Here is a 17,672-nt window from a genome sequence, read left to right as displayed (position 1 = left end):
TATATATCTGCTGCTTAAAATTTCAAGTATATATCTGCTGTACTGCTTATAGGTAGAGTATATATCTGTTAGAATCAACGATAAATAAATTAAATAACGTATTACATACATTGTAGGATTATTGTTGGATTAGATAGATGCATAATTCCCTTAACAAATCAACCCCTACATTTTCTTTATCCTTTTATGTTCATAGTTGCTTTTTTTTTTCATGGTGCGTAGAAGTAGGAAGAGAATAGTGGAGTTAATAGTGGGAGTAATCACTAGAAGACCTCCAACTATTTTTAATTGCTGAAACTTAACATGTTTGGTTCGGTTTTCTTGCTGAAGACCTAGAAAAATGAAAGTTGGATATGAGGACGTCGACAGTAGAAATGAATTAAGTTCCAAATGACTATGATCAGCTTTTTGGTAATGACGATCAATTGTTATTAGCATAAAACTGGAGTTTGTTTAAGGCACCATAGAATATGCAGTCTTCTACCTCCTGTGGTCGATGTGTAACAGATTCTCCAAGAACAGTTAAAAACTTCTATATTGATATGCGATAGTTATGACATAATATTTCTTAAACTTTGATAACCAACTTATAAGTGAGTAATTCGAAATGACATTGATTTACATTACATTCTTAATAGATCACATTTGTGTAAAAAAGTACACGTTTTACATATGAAGGAGAATATGTGTGCAGCCGGGGATGCTTCTTATCCCGAGTTTTGGATTCGTGGTGGTGATGGGGATGGACCTTGCGTTGTTAATGAGATGGTAAAGGTTCCGAAAGAGATGGTCATACCGTGGTTTACAGATGATTCATTGTCTCAGCTTATAGATGTAACATTTCCAAACTTGATGGAGAATTTCTGAGATAGAGACTATATAGTCAACAGAACACTGATCACACCATTGAGCGAGTACGTTGAGAAGCTTAATGACCAAGGACTTGGAATCTTTCCTGGAAAAGAGGTTATATTCTACTCATTTGATTATGTGGACGACGATATTCACGGTCTTTACCATCAAGAATACTTGAACAACATTGCTCCACGGGTTTACCATCACACATTTTGAAATTGAAGATAGGTGCATCTATTATGTTGTTGCAGAATGTTAATGCTAAGTTTTATAGCATTGCTCGGTCGAACTCACAAGTATTGCTATCTCAAACTTGTTGTCAAATTTAGTTATCAAACCTATATCTTTATTTCTAGTCTACAATTAGCCAAGTCTCGGATTAGGATAGAAGTGTATAGTTGATTATCGAATATCACTGCGTTCTACCGTTTGAAAGCAAAGATCAACCGAAGATTTTGGAGAACTTATTCAACAAAAGGTAAGTGAAGAATGAACCACCGATTACTCAAGTTTTCACCTTTATATCTATGAGACTATGTCGCATGACTAATTAGACTAATTCATGCACAAGAATTTCGAGTCAAGTTTATCTTGTTAATCATTATCGAAATATATATGACTAAGCTTATGAACATTTGTTCATACTTGATAAATTTGGTTAAGAACAATTTATTTTCCATGATCTAAATCGTGATTCAAGATTATCATTTGAAAATACACCGGCATAGTGATATGTGCCATTGATGTTATTCTGGAATGTTTCAAATTGATCGAGAGAGAAAAATAAAACTACTGTAAATATGGATACATGATAGTATGCATACCAATTTACATACAGACACTGTTATAAGGACGGAGTCGCAGTACATGTACCCAGTACATGTACCGGCGTAGATATTGTTCGGTAGCGAATTTTTGGTAGGCATACCCGGTATACATACCATAAAAAAAATTTTGACTCGTGAACCAGGAATGTACGCATACCTAGCTAGTATGGAAACCAAAAAATATCTGTTGGTTTCTATACCGAAAAGGTACGCATACCTAATATGCAAACCGGAAAAGATCTATGGATTCCTGAACCTTATTATATCTTAAGGGTATACATAAGCGGGACATCTACCTTGACAAAAATAGTCACGAACTAGAAGTAAGTACACATACCAGGTACACATATATACTTACAATGTCGAATATTTTCAGATGCATCAGACTTATTTTTATAAGATAATCGGCATTTCAATAACTTTCTAAAAACACTATCTAGACATTTTTCATCACAGTATAATTTATGATTGTGACTCAAGATCAATTCTTAAGTGTTACATGAAAATTATTAAGCTAATAGTCCGTCTAGGTAGTGTCGGCTAACCTTTCATGAACAAGTATTTGTACGCGTACGGTTCGGTTACGGTTCATACTAACCATAGTGTACATTTTGTTGTTTTAATATAAAAAAAAAGATTCATACAGCGGTGGATGTTGATTGCTTTATTCCAAAAATAACCTAGATTAAATCGAAAGCAACATTTGTTTTGAAAGTCTATATAAGCTAGAGTCGTCCTATCCTTCTAACCCTTCTAGGTGTAGCGACTAAAAAGACTTCTCCAAGGGATTCGTGAATCTAGGTACAACTATCTTTATCTTCGTAGTCTGTGTATCCTGATCTTGTTACTGATTGTTGAGTCTCACTCCGATCAAAAAAAGATAGATAGAAATCACAAAGTTTCTTTGTCTCAGACTTCGTGATTCCACGAGTTTTCACTTTTGAGGTGAATAAGAATCTAGGATGCTCTTGGAGTTGTATGTTCCGGATTTTGAGATTTGCTAAATTTTGTTTATTGCATTCGATTTCCTATTTCACCTTGATCTTTGATCGGGATGAAAATTACATATAGGCTTGTATGTGGGAGGAAGATTGTCTTCAAGTCTTCAATTGAGTTGAAGAAAATCTTAGACGGTAAAGAACGTCATCTAAGGGAATCAATTGCGCAGAGTCTTGCTGGGATTCAAGAGACGCAAGGAGTGCTACTGTAACTGAATTTTTGTGAGGGTTCAACTCGGTCTCAACTACATTCCAATCCGAAGTATTAATAGTAGGCTAGAGTCTCTAGCGTTTTAATATAGTTTGATGTTAAAATATAGACTAGGTCCCGGGGTTTTTCTACAGTTGCGTTTTCCTCGTTAACAAAATTTCTGGCGTCTATGTTATTTCTTTTCTGCATTATATTGTTTATCTTTATTGATAGAGCACATATCGGTTGAACTCACCAAACATTAGTATTTCAAGTTTGGTTGTCATATTTTAGTGTGTCAAAACTCATCCAAAGTCGCTTGATTATATACTGAAGTCAACTTCATTTAGGTTAGACTAGAAAGTCTAGGAATGTTGAAACATACAAGTATTACTCCGAAGACCTGGAGAATGTGAAGAAGTAGTACTAGAAAGTTTAGGAATATTGTGACATATTGTATAATACTCTAGTTATGTGACATGCTCATATTTGTATGATCATAGTATTAGAGAATTAGACTACGAAGTATAACGCTTATCTTTTGAACCTCATAGATGTGACATCGACATAATCTTGTATATACGATTATGATTATGTGAATGGGTTATGGTGAATATTTAATCCTAGGAAACAATGTTTTACATTCATTTAAAGGAAGTATATTCATGAACTTTTTTTATGAATCGAAAGGGAAATCATTAAGGTTATTGGTACAGTTATTCATTGCAAATCTTTGGATTTCCAATATGTGTGAGATGTAAAACCGATCGTATGTATCTTGTATAACTTACCACAATGCCTGAATTATGATTTGGTATGACTAGTTTTTATTAGTAGGTGTCACCGATCCTAAGCAATCACCATGATATATGGTATGATCGATATTTGTAATTTGTGTGACCAATCCTAGTAATTGGTGTGACCGATCACAAAGTACTGTGTAATCGATTCTTGTAATTGGTAACCGGTCCTGGTAATTGGTGTAACTGATTATGGTAAATGGTGTGACCGATCACAAGCAATACCCTGAGAATATGGTGACCGGTCCTGGTAACTTGTATGACCGATCACAAGTATTTCCATATTGAGGTATAACCGATCCTAGTGATTGGTAGAACAGATTGAACCCATGTATGTGATTTGATATTTGATCAAGCACATATTTATCTTGGAATACAGGTCAACCAATTCTAAACTTGTTTGGAAGTATGGTATAACCGATTCCAAAAATGTAAATCCATGTAAATATGAATAAAGATTTACAGTGAAGATATGTCGACATACTTTGAACACGCACAATATCTATTATCATTTATTGTTCAAATATGTTCCTTAGTAATCAAGGAGATCATGTAGCGAAATAAATTGTGAATCTTTTAATTAAGTTTTTTGGATTTATACGCTTTAATTACCATCAATTAGATGCATATCTCTAGAGAATAAAAATTAGTAATGTTCATTTACTAATTGGAGATTTTCTATTGAGAGATTTCAGAAATTTTGGACAAGCATTTATTGGAATTAGAAAAATCGAATTTTGGTATTCATTGTATACTTGAGAATATTTTCGGTTTTGGAAATTCCTTGGTGTCCAAACATCCTTGGTCTATAAATGCTTAAGTTTTCATTTCTAGCAAACTATCCTAAGAGACATGCAAACTTCATCTTCATGTTGTTTCTGGTGGAGCCGTCTATTCGTTTAAAGACTTTCGTGAAATCAAGAAGCTCTACGAGTACCGTTGGTGGGAAACTAGATAATTGCAGTGTTATTAGTTTTCGATTGATTTGATTGACTAACTGTTGTTGAAACTTTGATTGCACCTAGTTTGTTTATTCTTGAGAATCTTCTCTTTTGATATAAGATTCACTCAAAGTAGATCAAAATATCTACGGGATCTTTAGAACTGTTTGTAGATCTAAAGACATCTTGTGATAATCCATTTTTAAGAGACTCCGTTCTGTGTGTGATTGATTACAAGAGATTCAAGTGGTGTTGTGCAGGTATTTATTGAAGATTTGAAGACGAAAAAGATTTGTTATTAGTTCTCATATCTTTGTGTGTGCACAAACCTTGAACGACTTGGATCCAACTATAATCGGATATCTTCGAGTGATTAGTTTCATGAGATCGGCATTCTCAATATATCTCTTTGAGATTTATTTTTATTTAGTGTGAAACTAAACTTAACTACTGTTGTAGTTATTGGATAGATTGATCTAACTAGGCAAAAGAGTTTATTGGATTAAAAGGAAGAGCCTTTGCGTATGACTTGAGATATTTTTATCTTGAAAGAATCAATAGAGTTGTTACCAAACAGATTTGTTGTTCCTTTACTGTTTGGAATACGATCCAAAGGAATTGTACCCGTGCGTGACATTGGAATTCGGAAGTGAATGGATACTGAGGAAACTAAGTCACTAGGGATAGTTCATTGGTCTCAACTATACGAAGTTGGTGTAGATTTTGTATAGCGACTTAATTCTGAGAGTATTCAATTATGTACTAGGTCCTGGGGTTTTTCTGCAGTTGCAGTTTTCCTCGTTAACAAAATATTGTTGTGTGATTTACTTTTGTTTTCCGCAATTACATTTGTTTGTATAATATAAAGTAAATTGCACTTAACGTTAACTCCGCATATACTTGATAATGATCCTATAGAGTTTGGTTAAGTCCGAACCTATTATCAAGTAATCACACTTTGATAGTCATATTGTCTCGATTTCGTATCCGTAGACAATCACACAAAGTGTGAATACCGAAGTTGTTGTATTGTCTCGACTTTGTCCATAGGCGATCACACTTGGTAAGAGGACTTATAGGTTGTAACAAAAAGACTGTGGTGTATTTGGGTACTCTCTTCTTTTCATTTATAATTCAAATATCACAGGTTGTACGTAAATCAATCAAAGTTGATACGTCCATCGTAATTAACTAGATACGACCCGATTGATTCTTGGATATTGATCTTTGGTATCGTCCAAGTACTGTCACAAGTAATCAGGTTTACGGAATAGCCTCTGTTTACAATCTGATTGTGAGAGAAAGAGATATAAACTCTAAATATTATTCCTGATTGAGATTCATCAAGTTGTAACTCTCCGAATTTCCTAAGAAAAAGTTGGTGGTTTATTTTGGTACCCCACATTTTCACTAAGAATGGTTTATATAATGGTACCAGGTTAATAATCAAAGAGTTTTTCCCAAATTGTATAGATGTTGTAGTTATTAGTGGGAATTATATAAGTACACGAGTCTTCATTCACAGGATGCCACTGGAGCCACCTGAGAATCTGAAGTTCCCATACAAATTTAAACATAAACAATTTCCGATCCGTTTGTGTTTCGCCTTTACTGTCAAAAAGGCGCAAGGGAAAACGATTGAAAACACAACTATTTTTTTCCCTGGACATGTGTTCATCCATGGTCAACTATACGTTTCTCTCTAGAGAAGAGTGTCAAGTAGCAACATAGTGATTAAAGGCACCGTTGCAAAGAAGAAGGGAACATACATGAAAAATATTGTATATAAAGAAGTCTTTCTGTCTTAAAAACTACGAGCTACGAATACATATTCTTGATGTAAAAGGATACTTATGATTGAAAAATTATTAAATGAAAAAGTCGAATTTAGTTGTAATTATTTTTTACAGGTGAGCTTGAAATGAGTTTTCACCACTTGGCGTTGATCCTTGACTTTGAAAATTGACTTAGTGTTGAATTTGACCGTCGACTATACTACATGAAAACAATAAAATTGCGGAACGACAGGTGCATCGCGCCTGCTGGTAAAAGCGGTAGAATCTGGATTAACATATCGACATTGCTGACTATTGCAGATGCTCCAGATGGTGAAGGATACTCATAATTTTCGTAATCAGAAAGGGAAGTCATCTTTAAAATTGTTATTACAGTTAGTTCAGTTTTAGAGTAAAGGGTTACCTGATATTAGAGCTCATGGCGGCATTACCTTTTAGCTTCCAATCTGTATCATGCGGAAAAAAAAATATAAATAAACCCATTACTTAGTTCATCATAAATCCTAGTTTTCGAGAGCAAATTTCTACAATTTTATGAGCACCGATTTGTAGTCCTAAAATGGACGCCACTTCAAGTCTAATCAAGTAAGTAATGCTCACATTTTTTATTGGGTATTTGGATAAAAGTCGAAAAGCCAGAAGTTAATTGGATGATATAATTTCAAAATGACTTATAAGAACATAAAAATTGTGTTTTTCTACCGGAAGTAGTTTTGCTCTCCTGAAGTCAAAAACAAATACAATTTGTGTACTTTTTTTTATAGAATAACTTTACTTTTGACGTGATTCACAATAGAAGGCATATGTGGTTTTGTAACTTTTCAAGTTATTTTAGAATTTGGGTTCCCAAACCCCTATTGAATTTTGTTCTTAAGTCTTAACTATCCAGAAGATCATTTTGTAATAAATATTGATTTTTACAATATCCAAATTTACTCGGAACTTTGCCATAAGTTGAGACCATAAAGTTAAACAGATGAGGTCGAGAAATCTAGCCCATCTAAATCATACAGATCATGTTTCCACATGTATCCCCATGTAGCTCCGCCACTGAGGTCAGAAAAATCTAGCCCATCTAAATCATACAGATCATATTTCCACATGTATCCCAATGTAGCTCCGTCACTGTTGTATATGTAACTCCAAGAAATTAGAATCAAACAAATATGAAGATACTGAACATAGTGAAAATTCTTCATAAGTTAAAATCGGTAGCAAGGGAACAAAGTATCCGAATTCGCATCCTATTGTTTGTTAGTACTTGGATTACTTATGTATTTATATTGTGAACCCTGTTTCGTACAAAAATTGTGATAGAGAATCAAACAAAATATGAAGCTTTCAAGATATATATATATAACTACTTTTCTTCATACAAGAAAAAGATTCTCCAGATAACGAATCAATCAATGGTTGTCCGAACCATATTATTAAAAGAACCCGATCTCGATGCATATATTTTGCTACTCTATGCGATCATCTATAAAAGTAAGTTACACTGAGGAAAGACAACATACACAGAAAAGAAGATGACTTCATTTATCATGTCGTTGTATTTATTTATTTTTCTGTTATCAATCATATCATCAGTTTCGATCTTAATGGCGTTAATGCTGGATGAAGAACCAGAGAACTTGATGTTCATGTCTTTAAATCTGAAAAACCATCCATCTTTACTTCCCACCATAACTGGTATACATCGACTCTCCAATCTCTTCCTCATTCATCTCATCCTCGAGAGATCCTTTATACTTATAATCATGTCCTTCATGGTTTTGCGGCCCGTATAACACCTTCTCAAGCTTCTCATCTAGGTAATCTCCCTGGAATTCTCTCAATCCTTCCAGAAGAGATTTACCAACTCGAGACTACACGTTCTCCAGCATTTCTTGGTCTGAGTGAGAATTATGGTCTTTGGCCTAATTCGAGTTATGGCGAGGATGTCATTATTGGAGTTCTTGATTCCGGAGTTTGGCCTGAACTGCCGAGTTTCATTGATACCGGATTATCCCCAGTACCAAATAGGTGGAAAGGTACTTGTGAGACAGGTCCTGATTTTCCGATAACATCCTGCAACAAAAAATTGATTGGTGCCAGAGCTTTCTATACAGGACGCGAAGTGCTCAACGAATCGATATCACCAAGAGATACAGGTGGACATGGTACTGATTGTGCCTCCATTGCAGCTGGATCTTCGGTTAAAAATGCTGGATTCAATCAATATGCTGTAGGAGAAGCTAAGGGAGTTGCCACTCGAGCAAGAATTGCTGTATACAAGGTATGCTGGATCACTGGATGTGGTAATTCAGATATTCTCGCAGCAATGGATCAAGCCGTTGCAGATGGAGTTGATGTGATATCTTTATCTATTGGTCCCAAAGGAGTTGCTAGGCCATATGATTTGGATATATTCTCGATCGCTTCTTTTGGTGCTATGGAGAATGGAATTCTTGTTTTCACCTCTGCTGGAAATGCAGGGCCTGGTCCATCCACTACAAATAAAGTCGCACCGTGGATGTTGAGTGTCGGGGCATCAACAGTTGATAGAGAATTTCACGCAGATGTCATTTCAGGTGATGGTAAGACTTTTGATGGTTTCTCAGTGTATCCTAGCAAGCCGCATGGGAATTTAGCCAAGAAATTAGTTTATGCTGGCGATATCGGTAACGAATTTTGCAACAGAAGCTTTGCTTCAAATTCTTCTAAAGTGGCTGGAAATATAGTTCTTTGTAATTCTGGTGGTGGTTTCGGAAGACCAAGAAAAATGAACACGGTGAACACAGCTGGTGGAGTCGGATTGATTCTAGTAGAAGATCCAAAAGAAACCGGATATGGATCGTCCGGTGTTACATCTAGCACACCTGTAGTAGTAGCTGCTGATGTAGACACTGGAGCTGCGATTCGAGAGTACATCAAATTTGATCGAAATCCAACAGCTACGTTCAAATTTGAAAGAACTGTGATCAGTAATTCGCCACCAGCTCCTAAAATTGCCAGAAGTTCTAGCCGTGGTCCTAACAGTTTAACACCAGAGATACTGAAACCAGATGTTATTGCTCCTGGTGTTAATATTTTGGCCGGTTGGATCGAAAGTTCGTTCAATATAAAGTCTGGTACTTCCATGGCATGTCCTCATGTGAGTGGATTGGCGGCACTGCTTCGACAAGCTCATCCTAAGTGGTCACCAGCTGCAATTAAGTCTGCTCTAATGACTACTGCTTATAACATTGACATTTCAGGTAAGTACATCAGTGATCTCTCTACTGGCCAGCTTTCAACACCATTTGGGCATGGTTCAGGACATGTGGATGCAAACCGATCTTTAAATCCGGGTTTGGTATATGATATTGTCCCTGATGATTATGTGGCGTTTCTTTGTTCCATTGGTTACACTCAGCGCCAGATTTCTATATTTGTCAAGAGTAAGAAGGTTGATTGCAAATCAGTTGCGTTATCAAATCCGGGTAATCTTAACTATCCATCATTTTCAGTTGTATTTCAATCAGGAAAAGTTGATACCGTCAAGTATAAGAGAGTCGTTACGAATGTCGGAAGCTCAGTTGATGTGGTTTACAATTTAAGGATTAGAAACGGAACACCATATGTTACGGCAAGTGTTTCTCCAACTAAACTTGTGTTTGACAAGAATAACACCAGCTTGTCTTATGAAATCACATTCGTTTCAAGTCTAACCGATCCAGACACGAATTCGGGTCAATCGAATGGTATGATGGAGTACATGTTGTGAGGAGTCCAATTGCCTTTAGATGGGGTAGTAGTATTACTGCTAGCTTGATTTCTTCTGTTTGATGTTTTTCGATTCATCAGCTGAAATTTTACAGCAATGAATAAAATCGGGTTTTAGAACTACTACAGTCTTCTGTTCAAAATATTTGCTAATATGTGATTTTCTAAATCATAGAAAAACCTAGATTAGTAAAATTTTGTCGTGTATTGTAGCCTATAAAAGCATCATTTTACCATTGATGAAATTGGGTACCAACAGAGCTCAATCAAAATATATATTCATGAGCTTAATCTCTTTCTCAATACAGTCAGTAAATCTAACAGATAGAAATCCGTGAAACTGATTGTTATGAGAATAACTTGGATGGTACCAAAAAGAACAATATCCAGGAGTCAAACAAAGGTCGGATATACCTCACAATAACTTGGATGGTTCCGTCTTATGATAGATCAAGGTGAAGATGAACCAACTAATAATCCGGTCTTACAACACCGAGTGCAACCTAGAAATATTAGTCACCTCACAATAAATTAACTATATGGTGTAAAAAGAAGTTATTGCGGAACCACAAAGTCTGAGACGAAGAACTTTATGATTTCTTGTATCTTACCTATCAGAGATAATCTCGAGAAAACCTTAGAGAAGATTAAACTCAACACGATAGTAAACGTAAGATCAGGATGCGCAACTACGAAGTAAAATAGTTGGACCTGGCTTCACGAATCCCGAATGAAGTCTTCAAGTCGTTAACCCTAGAACAATTTTTCAAAGAAGATGAAAACCTGGGTTAAAGGAGAACTGACTCTAGTATACAACTAGTACACACAATAATGAAGGGATTAGTTTTTCCCAGTTGCTAGAGTTCTCCCTTATATAGTCTTCCAAATCAGGGTTACTTACCATCAAAGCTAAGATAGCTTAATTAGTAACAAAGCAATTAATATTCACCGTTAGATGAAATCCTGACCTCAGATTCAAACTAAGTCTGCTTAGAAAATAAGTAATCAATCTCCACTGTTAGATGGTATTCTTAGCTTGTTACACACAAATGAAATACACCTTCATTTAGATATGGGTAACCGTACCTAAAATATATACCAAATTGGCTCAAAAATAGTCAACCGAAGTTAGCCATTTTAACCCTTTCAACTTAGCCATATTCATCCAACACTTTTAGATCAAATATGATGATCAATCAATGACGATACATAATCAAATGAATCTAATCATGCTTAAATAGAGTTGTTCAATTATTCACTATCTCATAAAAATATTCATGAACAAATTGAATCAGAATCGGTTTGATTCGTAATTGTACAAAATACATATACAAGAATCAATTCATGAACATAATGCCACGGTTTGCAAAGATAATTCACATACCTTAAATCATTAATCGTTCAAGGGACATGATCTCAAAAGAACCTGTGTTCATGAGTATGGAAATCATAGTTTACCGATTTTGGAACTTAACCACTGTGTTCGCAAACTGGGTATACGAACAATAGTTCCGGACCTTGTCCTAGTCAAGCCGTTCGCAAACCCAGTTCATGAAAAACCATTCCGGACCTAACTCGGGTAAATACGTTCGCATACTGGGCACGCAAACAAGAGTTTCGGACCTTCTCAGGCTAATCCGTTCGCATACTAGGTACGCAATCAAGAGTTCTGGACCTGAATTGCCACAATACAGTTCCCATACTGAGTATGCATACCGTGTTGTATCCAGACATTGGTAATCATTCTAAACTCTCATTTCAATCACTGAATCATCCTTAGAAGAAAACAATGGTAACCTCACACATACCATTAGCTTCAAGTAATTTTTAAGTGATTAAATGATCAAGACGAAACTTCCCGAGTTAACATCAAATGACTGTCTCACACAAATCATGTAAGACATGTTCAAGGTAATTTTCACATGATCATCTTGACTCATTAATTAGTTTTCAATAAATAAATTTTTTATCAATAAACTCATCAAGTGGATGATGAACTTAAGCTAAGCTATGAAAGCTTCCAACTTGTATTTCGAGAAATAGATATACGAGATAAAATCGGATCGAAATTTAAATTGTGCATAAACACAAAGTCTATATAGCTATACGACTTAGTCTCTTTAGAAGATAAAATAGAATAGACTTCTGAGTGATATATAAGTTTTACTCTCCTAATATCTTTTGTTGATGTTTCTCCAAGCTCTTCAGTAGATCTTCTTCTTTAATTGGTGAATGTCGTGAAATCTAATACTCAACTACACACTTCTATCCTAATCCGAGACATAGCTATAAGCAGACTAGAAATCAAGTAATAGTTTTGATCAAATAAATTTTACAACAAGCTTGAGATATCAACACTTGCGAGTTCGACCGAGCAATGCTCTAACATAACGTTTTGTTCATAGAGAGTTATTTGAGATATTATAAACAACACCTTGCTGGTTATAATTTTGTGATTTATTCTATCAATCTTTGAGTGTGTAATTTTCTATTTAGTTGTACTATGATATGAGTTGATCGTATACGTTTGTGGACGTAGGCATATTGCTGAACCAAGTTAAAGCTTGTGTGTTTTACTTATTGTTTTGTTTATGTTTGCATTTGGTTTATCTTTCATTTTACATCCATCCAAAGATCTTGTGTCTTGTGAGACAATTTGAGTTCTATTTACCCAACAAGTAATGCAGTGAAGGTGGAAATTTCCTAACACGTGGTCTGGTGAGCGTTGAGAGGATCATAGTTATATATAAAGATGTCTGGTTGTACATCAAGTGGAAGTTTTTCGAAGCTGCATGGATTTGATATTATCTAGTCCAGTAGGGAGAATAATTTTACATCATGGAAAACTAATGTAAAAGATATTCTTGTTAGTATGAAACAAATCAAATCAATCAATGGGAAACCAGCGGTGTTACCAAAGGATTGGAACAATGAGAAGTGGTCTGACCTTGATATGGAAATGTGTTCAACTATTCGTTTATGTTTGTCAGGCACACTACTCATAAATTTTTGAGTGAAATCTCTGCAAAGTTGTAATATGGTCCAAGAGACAATATTGAAGATAGCATGTCAACTGTTCCCCAACTTGAACATTATATGTATTGATATAGGATTGACACTTTTATAACTTCAAGTTTGGGAAACAAAGCATATAATGTTGGGTTATGTTTAGCTATAAGCACCTTCAAACATATAATGTCTAGTCGACATTTTTTGACATTTTATCTTCGTTATGTTGAGTTATTTTTATACCAATACATATAATGTCCAAATATATGAAAATTAGAGAGTGTCGATCTTATGCAACTAGATAATCAAATCTATCAAAGATAAATAGATTCTAGTTGGATCCCAACCGATCAAAGTTTGTGCAATAAAATCCACAAGATACGAAAACCAATAAGAAATCTTCTTCGTCTTCAAATCTTAGTTCTAATTCTTTTCAAACCCTGCACAACGACACTCGAATATTCTTGTGCTCAATTTCACACAGAACGGAGTCTGTTAACAATGGATTATCACAAGATGTCTTTAGATCTACAAACAGTTCTAAAGATCCTGTCGATACTTTGATCTAGTTTGAGTGACCCTTATGTTAGAAGAGAAGTCTCTCAAGAATAATTAAATTAGGTGCAATCAAAGTTACAACACCCGTTAGTCAATCAAATCAATAATCAAAAACTAATAAAATCATGCAATATCTAGTTTTCCCACCAATGGTACTTGTAGAGATTCTTAATCCCACAGAAGTCTCTAAACGAGCGTTCGTAAGAGATTTCACCTAATTATGGTACTTTCCTCTCCGATTAGACGGCTTTACCATAAACAACAAGAAATGAAGTTTACGTAGCTCTTAGGATAATTTTCTAGAAATGCAAACTTTAGTATTTATAGACCAAGGTTGTTTGGACATCAAGGAATTTCCAAATCCGAAATATATTTAAGATATGCAATGAGTGGCCAAATTCGGTTTTTATAATTATAATAAATGTTGTCCAATATTTTCTGAAATCTCTCATAGAAAATATCCAATTAGTAAATACACATAATTTTTATTCTCTAGAGCTACGCTTTAATTGATGGTAACAAAAGCATATAAAACCAAAAACCTTAATTAAAAGATTCTCAATTTATTTCGGCACATGATCACCTTGAGTACCAATGAATATATTTGAACAATAAAGAGTGAATGCTCATGTTCAAAGTATGTTGACATCGTTACTTCACAAATCCTTATTCATGGAAAATCGAATTTGTATATTGGAATCGGTTCTACCACACTTCCAAACAAGTTTAGAATTGGTTCTACCGAAATTCCAAGACTACAATGTGATTGATCATACCAAGTCACAATGGTTAGTTGTGATAGGTCCTATCAAGTCACATACATGGGTTGGATCTGTTATACCAATTCATGTAGTTTTGATTGTGGTAATAAAAGATTCGTTGCTCGGACTTTTATGAAGATTTGGTTTTTGATTATTAAAAGAAAAATACTAATAAAATTTGATTGTTGGTTTATCAAGGAGAGATGATCCTAGGGTTTTGGATTCCACTACTTCTAATGTTTGTAATCTCAATAATAATACTTTGACAAAATACTCCTATTTTACTCAAAACAATTTCGAACCCAATATCATGCTTTGGAAGATAAAACGTTACAAGCTCTTTTTATGACTCTCATCACTATTCTAAGGCTTAATTTTCCTTCGCTTATGAAAGATCGATAGCTCAAAGTACCCAAAACAATATTGTTACGGAGCATATAAAGAAGAGAAAATTTCTAGACAATTAAAAGCAGAAATATGGAGTAAATATGCCAAAGAAATTAATTAGTAAATATTATGCATCAAAAATAGCTTCTTCCAAAACCCTAGAAAAGATATTTAGCTACCCATGAATCGAAAAATGGAGAAAACTTGATTAATCATTGTATTCAAAAATAATTAAAATAACTTACAATGATTCTCAGTCGCTAGGCAGTTGCAAGCAATCAGTAGAAAAAGACCTTATGCAACTAAACAGTAAACGATAGAGCACTTATGTGGTTGTATAACGATAGTTTCCGCGACTGTCTATTGCAGGCTATGTTCTACGTGTTTTTTTTCTTGCAGCAGCAGAAGAACAATTCTGCAAACCTCAATTCTTCGATTCTGAGCCTCTATTCTTTCCCCCAGGCTCTCCGTCCCCTCTTCTCTGTATCCCAAGGATTCTTTTTATATTCAACATCGACAAGAAATCTCTTGCAATTACTCTGAATATCTTCTTTTCTTTTTCGGTGAAAAAATTCTCTATTCCGGACAGCCATGGGTTTGATTTATCTCTGCACGCATCTGCAGATTGTTTATATTCCTTGTTTTAACTCTTCCACGCATCAAACACTATCTCAAAATCTCCCAGCTCGTCTCAACCATACACAAACACAAGAAAACTCGTATTATACCTCTTCCGGTGATACACGTCCCTTATTTCGTTCCCATCTATGATTCAGCCCAAGTTAATCAATTTAAACTCCTATACCAGGCATGTTTTACCGTGCCAGTCCAATCCAGCAATTTAAACCGACTAAAACTCCTCTGAATCTCGCATGAAACTCCCGTGAATATCTATCTCCCTGTTATGTTTCGAATCCATAATACAACCCAATCTGGTTGATCCAAACAAATGTATCAACCCTGTTTAGATAAATCGAGCCCACTCCAACCTGATTTGGCGATTAGATCTCCTTCAAACTCAACCAACTGAAGAACCCTAATTCTGTTCGTATCCTTTTTTCCCGCAAAATTTTGGTTTTCAAAAGCTTGAAGAAGATCACCCCTTAACCAACCTGCTGGGGTGGCGATAGAAATTTGGTGCCCCTTAGTAATTTCGGTGCCCCTTATGTGTCGGTAGACCGACTTTGTTTTACCGCAAGTGCACGGTGTCGAAATTGTAGACAACAACAAATGTGGTTCGTTCCCTCAAGGAGTGTGAAAATACTACTTATCAATACCAGAAATTACTAGTCGAAGAAAATAAGTATGTAGATAATCAAAAGCTAAAAGAATAAGATTACTGTGGACAAAAGAAATATCAAGGGTGACAAACATGTTTGTGACTCGAGAATTCCATTGTAGAGTTGAATTTATCTGTATCCTATCACAAAAGTCTCATATTACTCATATAAGGTAGCAACACATAGCATCATACAAGGAGGATTTATCGATAAAAAGCTCAATTATGATTAGCAAAAGATATGTTTGGTCTCGACTTAAAATTAGATATTCGAAGAACTAAATATACATGGCATCGATAGTACATGAATAATCATAGGAAAATAATCATAGGAAAATAATCATAGGAAAATAATCAATCAAGTCTATAGATGGATTTTTTAATATCAAACTATGAGATGTACTTGGCATAAAACATGAAGGGAGTTATAAATCAAACCCATCAACTGAGACACTCAAACATCATTAGGCATAAATCTGACTTTGTTTTAGAACACAAAATAAACCAACATCTACAAGTTCATCCGTCGCCCTAACATGGAAAAACTAGCAAGACATGGCAAGAAGAGAACAATCAAAATTGCATACCCTTGTCTCCCAGTTCATGGCTCTGTAGCCGCCTCCTCCTACTCCATGCCGCCTCCTATTTTTTTCCCTCCGTCTCTGGGATCTTCCCCCCTTATGTCTCGAGGGAAATCTCTCCCTACGTGTTGCTGCGAGTCATCTGCCAAGTCCCAGTCCATTCGAGGACTCTAAATTCCAACCCTGCAGGCCTGTGCGTTTATATTTTCTGGCCATCTCAACATTCTTCTGTCTTGTCTTTGCATTATTCTTACGGTCTCATCTCTCGATCTCTCAACAACAACCTCCAGAAATCCTCAGCTCCCATTCCATTGTCGCTGCCAGAACTGGGCAGAGACCCATCTTTAATATCTCAGTCCGTAGATAATCCAAACACCAGCATCTCAAGTACCGCTGTCCAGTCATTCTCCATCTCAGCTTCATATCACTAACTTCCTTTACCAGCAAACCAACTCAACTGGTAAACTCTGTCTCTTTGCTTTCCTAACACTCTACACGGGCTTATAACACTCGATCCAACACCACTTCTCCATGTTTTGTTTGCTGCCAATCGAACAGTCTCGGACAATCACGTCTTGGCTTCATTGTTCGGCCATCGCAGAAACAACTCTCACCTTAATAAACTGAAGTTTGTGCTCATTCCAGTTTAAACAGTAACTCCAGTTCCTTCACATACTCACCACAAGACCAGTCTTTACTGCACTGGCAGCAACACTTCAGACCAGCCCATTTCCATCTGACCGTCTTCTCACAACCAAGAGCCAACAAACATCTCCACTTCATCTCCAGTTAGATTCGAAGCTGGATACTGTCTAAAACAATCAGTCCCATTCAAACACATCGATTCAGCTAACACCATTCAATTCAATCATCATCACTGCCACATTTCGTCACTAGTAGCTGCACCGAACTTTTCAGTTACATTCCCATGCAACATGCATCG

General features: G+C 35.6%; 1 pseudogene; it reads left to right on the top strand.

Moving 5' to 3' along the window:
* Nucleotides 1-684: 684 nt before the first annotated feature.
* Nucleotides 685-10,217, top strand: LOC113326340 (annotated as a pseudogene).
* Nucleotides 10,218-17,672: the final 7,455 nt, after the last annotated feature.

Source organism: Papaver somniferum, unplaced genomic scaffold (genome assembly GCF_003573695.1).
Source record: "Papaver somniferum cultivar HN1 unplaced genomic scaffold, ASM357369v1 unplaced-scaffold_10, whole genome shotgun sequence".
Classification (NCBI taxonomy): domain Eukaryota; kingdom Viridiplantae; phylum Streptophyta; class Magnoliopsida; order Ranunculales; family Papaveraceae; genus Papaver; species Papaver somniferum.
This window is presented reverse-complemented; position numbering and strand designations above follow the sequence as displayed.